This window comes from Lissotriton vulgaris, chromosome 6 (assembly GCF_964263255.1).
Source record: "Lissotriton vulgaris chromosome 6, aLisVul1.2, whole genome shotgun sequence".
NCBI classification, from domain to species: Eukaryota; Metazoa; Chordata; class Amphibia; order Caudata; family Salamandridae; genus Lissotriton; species Lissotriton vulgaris.
Window position 1 is genome coordinate 1,792,344,417 of NC_141694.1, and position 6,000 is coordinate 1,792,350,416.

At 38.9% G+C, this 6,000-nt stretch overlaps 1 protein-coding gene across 1 annotated transcript in view; it reads left to right on the top strand.

Moving 5' to 3' along the window:
* Positions 1–5,164, top strand: part of LOC147709496 (clusterin-like) — a 395,044-nt gene extending 389,880 nt beyond the window's left edge. The window contains exon 9 of the mRNA XM_086925501.1: positions 4,663–5,164. The gene's annotated coding sequence lies outside the window, so the exon portion shown is untranslated. The remainder of the gene's footprint in view (positions 1–4,662) is intronic.
* Positions 5,165–6,000: the final 836 nt, after the last annotated feature.

Consider the following 6,000-nt stretch of genomic DNA (forward strand, 5'->3'; position numbering starts at 1 on the left):
AGCTCAGATTAAAATTAAATCTATATACAAATCTTTAACCGACTCAATAGTAGACGTTATGGATAAAGTAGAAACATCATGGATGACGAAATTGAGGGACCCTGACTTTGACCTAGATTACGCTCTTCAGCTTGCGAATAAAGTATTCCGATCTACCAACCTAAGGGCCCAACAATATAAAGTCCTCTTTAATCTATATTATACCCCGGCCAAGCTCTTTAAATGGGTTAAAAGGGAGAACGATAAGTGCCCAAGATGCCAGAAGGGACCGGCCGACCAAATCCACATGTTGGCACAATGTAAAAATATGAGAGGAATCTGTGCAGAGATTAAGAGGTTTCTGGGGCTGCTAGATATCCAGGTAAACCTTTCACCTACTCTCATATCATCTGGTATTGGTAACAAACCGGAGTTAGAATGGGATAAGGAGGCTTTCTTATTTATATGTGTAGCAGTCCTTCGGATCCTGATGGCAGCAGGATGGAAGGATAATACTGCACCTACTTTTCAAATGTGGCTTACTAGATTGCTAGGTGTTAAAATGAAGTGATAGAGTAGACATCTCTTGTAGAAGGTATAAGTAGATTTATTCACGTAGTAATCAACAGGTATACTGTTACAAGAAGATCTATAATAAATCAGGTAGTCTCTGGTAATGCCCCACCAGGAGCAAGGTCCACTCTGCTCAGCCCATCACACCAACTGAATCTCTCACATACAAAGCAACCCCAACATTCCACGTGACATCATCGCAGGCTGAGCAGGCAGAGAGAGAACCACAGTGGAGAGACAGAAATGGCAATATGCACATTACAACACATCCCCCTCCTTAATAATTAACAAACAAAGGAATGGAAGAAAAAGAGAATGTATTAATATATAAAACCAAAACATCCCCTAAACACTCAAAAGAAAAGGAGAAGAAGAGAATGCATTAATAAATACAACCAACACATCCTTCCCTTTTGATAATAATCATAAGCACAAAAAAATGCATAGATGGAAAACGCACTTTTGACAGAAAGAAGAAGACACAGAATCAAAACAATATAATACCTCCTTCTCCCTGAAAATGATCATAAACAAAAGAAATGCAAAACAAGAAAACACTTTCTTAAAAACCAATAAATCCAAAACCGCACACAAAAATTAATGTGCCATACACTAAATCAGTAGAAAAACTGCGGAAACAAATCAACCACAATACCAAACCAGAATAAACTGGGGCAAGACAGGGATCTACAACCCTAACTGCACAAATCCCAAAAACCATGGGTAACAAGTGTGATAAGAGGAGTTAGACTAAACAAGAGGTAACTCTCCACGTGTGTACCCGTCACACACAGTCTGAGAAGCATATAAACATAACACCAGGCAACCAAAAACCTAGGGTATCCCATAACGCCACGTGTGTAGCCATCACACACAGCATGCACACACAAATAAAAACCTAGGGTATCCCTTAACCCAAAGTAAATCCAGGGTAACTTTTAAACCAATGACACTCTCGCTAAACTATGGGTATCCTTAAACCCATGACACACTCGCTAAAACTATTGGTAAACCCCAACCCAACACTCGCAAGCACTCTATGGGTATGTCTCAACCCAAAACAACAAATTTTAAAAATAGTATAGAGATGCAAAATCAAAAATTGGAACAGCCACCACCCTCAAAATGACAGTTATAAGCTGTAAAAATGATAAAAGATTGCATGGTAAACAAGTAAAACAATAAAAACATGTAAATCACAGTATAAACCAATTAAAGGTGAGAGAAAATGTGCGTGTCACCGTAGACAAGAAGAAAAGATGGCCCACACTGTTAGATTCAGGTACTGCGCTGCAAGGAAATGCATCTTTGAAAAACTGTCACTGAACAGTACCTCTATGAAAGTCCCAAGTCCCTGCGCCAAGCTGAGATGTCAATGTGCCATGAAACCACAAGATGGCACTGTAGATCCGTTTTGAAATATCGAAAATTGCTCAGAAAAGCATACCCAAAAACGAGCATCTTCAAGTTGTGCTACGAACGCCAGTTCAAACCAGTGTATAAATCTTACTAAGGCTCGAATTGAATACTGTTGAATTATTAAAAAAAAAATCTTGTCAGCCTCGTGTTTCCAGGGGCATGTCATGTCGTAAATATTGTACATCAATGACACAAAAACACACGTTGTTAGCGCATTTCATACACTCCGCTTGCGCTACTCTCGCCCCAAAACTGAATATCAAATCGCCTACCAAGTACTACGCCTGAGGCAGGAATGACACAACATGAACTCCGTGTTCAAAACAGACAGTCGGCAGCGTTGTTCTTGTTACTGCGGGAGGCACACTGTAAGATGACTGACCTGAACGGCGTCAAAACGTCATACGTTGCCCTTCATCGCGACCTTTACGTTACTCACAGCTCCCTTGACACGTTGAAGCTGCCGTAGCACAGCCTTTCCACTAGCACCCCACGAAGATTCTGATACGTCATCAGAAGCAAACTGACCTGTCAGCAGGAGGATCTTCCTCTCACAAATGGTAAGACTGTTGAAATTTGACTAAAAGAAAGATCGCTCACAGCTGACTACTTTCTGAACCTCTGACAGCTGGGTTCATTTATGGCTGTCCTCCTCCTTCTTATCTCCTTGTCTGTAAATCATCAGTGTTCGGGCGAAACCACGGAGGTAAGAGGCAGATTAATCTCACACTTCTTTGCTAGAAATTATGTTCAAAATCACTCGTTTTTTTTTCTTTCTAGCTAACAGTATTCTCTTTGTAAATCACTCGTTTCCTTTTACTCAGAGTTGCTTTAACTGGTCAGCTTCAGTCGAGCTTGATCTGACAATACCTAAGGCGCATCGCTGCTTTCAAAACAGATATCCATACTTAGCACTAATCGCTACTTTCTTCCACTGGGGTGAAACAGCTTATTTGAAGTGTAGATGTCCTTTAGCAAAAGGCAGCAAGCAGACAAACAGAAACTGGCACAATCTAGTCAAAGGGCGACCATTGGCAGGGTCACTGGTGGGCATATTGGGTGCCTAGTTTCTTCCATTCAGCTTATTTGAAGTCATTAAATTCCAAAACTTTAAATCCTTTTTTTTTTTTTTTAAACGCTTCTTCATCTACTCAAACAGCTTCACTTACTTTAGTTTCAAAAGTGAAGTCAATCCAAGGTAGCTCAAGTAGGTTCTTTTTCAATCGTCGCCAGTGTTAAAACGAAGTGATAGAGTAGACATCTCTCGTAGAAGGTATAAGTAGATTTATTCACGTAGTAATCAACAGGTATACAGTTACAAGAAGATCTATAATAAATCAGGTAGTCTCTGGTAATGCCCCACCAGGAGCAAGGTCCACTCTGCTCAGCCCATCACACCAACTGAATCTCTCACATACAAAGCAACCCCAACATTCCACGTGACATCATCGCAGGCTGAGCAGGCAGAGAGAGAACCACAGTGGAGAGACAGAAATGGCAATAAGCACATTACAACACTAGGCATCCATAATATCGAAGCCGCTCTCTATAAAAACAGGGGGGAAAAGATGAGGGAATGGAGGCTCTGTGTCTGGGCTCCATTTGCTTTGTAGAGACAAACCCCTTGAAAGGTAAAACATTTTTTTTAGTTTTTTTATTTAGGTATGAATTCTTTATCCCAAAGCTCAAGGTACCTATCTCTCATCTTCTGCCCTCTATTTCCTATCTTCTATCCATATTCTATATCACCATGTTAAGCTCGACTAGCCGAGAACTGTATATTTTGCTTTTCTACGATTTGCAAGCTATATCACTATGATATCCTATGATTGAAATGTTTGTTTTTTCCTTTAAGAATTTACGGATTTAATGTATTGTACCAGCTAAAATGAAAAATAAAAAATATTTTAAAAAAGGATTCAACTGTGCTTGTATGGCGATCATCCCTTAACTTGCTTCCCTTTACACAATTCTCTGAACCACTATGGAAAGGAGTCACTGTGCACTATAAAGAGTTAGGCTAACATAGCTGTTCAATACTGTTTCCCACTACATAAGCATAATGATATTCTTGTTATGGTTTATTGCACTCTGTGTCCTGTCTGGGGGACAGAAGTTTCAGATCATCCCTCTGCTGACCTGCTGGCCTTGATCCTCCTTTTGCTCTCCTTATTGTTTCCACTAGCCTTGCTCTTCATGGTCCCTCAGTTATTTTCTATTTAACCACATTTCTGTAAATTTCTGTACAGTGTTCTGTTATTGTTGGCTCCAGCCGAGCATGCATTTTAATCCCCTAACTTTGTTAATTTGTTTTGACCTCATTTCTGTAACTACAAATGTTTCTTTGTATATTTAAGTGTGTATCCCTCTGTCTCACTCCCCTATTTTTAATTGTATGTAACCTTTGATCCTCAGATTATTTTGCCTTGATCCGGATTCATTTTTGGATGTCTCAGGTCCCTTATTGTATTTTGTTTGTATCCATTGCTCCGTGGATATGTGCCTTGCTCTTGCTTCTGTAAAGCACTCTGATACCTCTGGGTCTAGCCAGCGCTATATAATAACTTATATAATATAATAACTTTAAAGTAACTTTAAAGTAAAAATAAAATAAATAATTCTCTATTTGACACTTAGGAGTTGGGTTCAAGGATAGTCCAGTAACACATTCTTCTTTCCTTTCCTTCACAGGGGTAGAGCATCAGCCATATTGCATTTTGAAGCTTTTACTTAGCCCTCTGCTACCTATAGATAGACATAAATATGCCAATACCGCACAGCTAATCACATGGCTCCCAGGAAGAATGGAACCAGAACTGGCTCTCCAGCTGCTGAACTCTCATCACCTGCATCCATTCCTTTTAGGCACTATTATTTAGTGACCAATACCAACGAAATGCAACAATTAAAGAGTAAAATGCAAACAATTTGATGCTGGTGTGTGTATATGATTTGTGCCTCAGTGCCCAAAAAGGACAATAATAGCTGAGTAGCAGTAAGAGCAAATACAGACTCAAAAACACCACCAACATAGACCCTTTTTAAGGTTCAAAAAGATTTTATTTAAACTTATAGGTGTGCCATTGAACAATAAAAGCAATTAAGCATGTAACAGTGAGCAGCAAGTATTACAAAACAATGGTATTTCAGCATACATATTTGAATGAAACAAGGTATAATAATATCCACATGAGATAAGAAAAGAAAAATATAATAAATAAGGCATAAAAGAAAAAGGAGGAAGTTAGAGAATCATGGAGGTTTGAGTACTTCTTGTTGCGAGGGTTTCAGCAAAGAGTAATTTCTGGCACGGGTGTCAAAAAATGTCGTAACTGGTAACCACAATTGAAGTCTTTTAAGAGCAATGGGTGAAGGTAAATTGGAAAAAGTATCCAGTCTATGATTATGGCAAACATTGTACCACCATGCTTTGTACGAGATTTTTGCAAAGTTCTTCCAATTCCTTATTATTTGTTGAAAGGCAACAGCAATTAATAAATCAATTATTTTAAAATTAGTTGCATTGTTATTCCAAACTGAAGAAAGGCTGCCTAAGAAAATATGTGTCGTGGAAAACGGGATATGTGTGCTAAAAATTAAGTTAAGTTGACGCCAGTCTTGTTTCCAAAAGTTATAAACTGGAGTGCAAGAGAATAAAAGGTGAAAGAGATCTGCATTTGCAGAGGAGCATGTCCAGCAAATATCCGGAGTATTAGGGAATCTTTTGTGTAAAAGTTGTGGAGAAAACAAGAGTCTGTTATACACATAAAACAATGTTTGCGTTAAACTGGCTGATCTTACGCATCTTGGTCCAAATCTTATTCCACAAACTAAGAGACCATTCTATGTTGAAATCTTTTTCCCAAGCCATTTCAATACTCGTTTTCTGTCGCATGTGCTGGTGCTTTGCAAAAAGGAGTATAATTTAGAAGCCTTAGGTCGAGTATGTAAGAGATCGGAGAGATCTTTATGTATATGAGTGGTGGAATTGAATAACGATGTATAAACGTCAAGAATAGCTTTACGAAC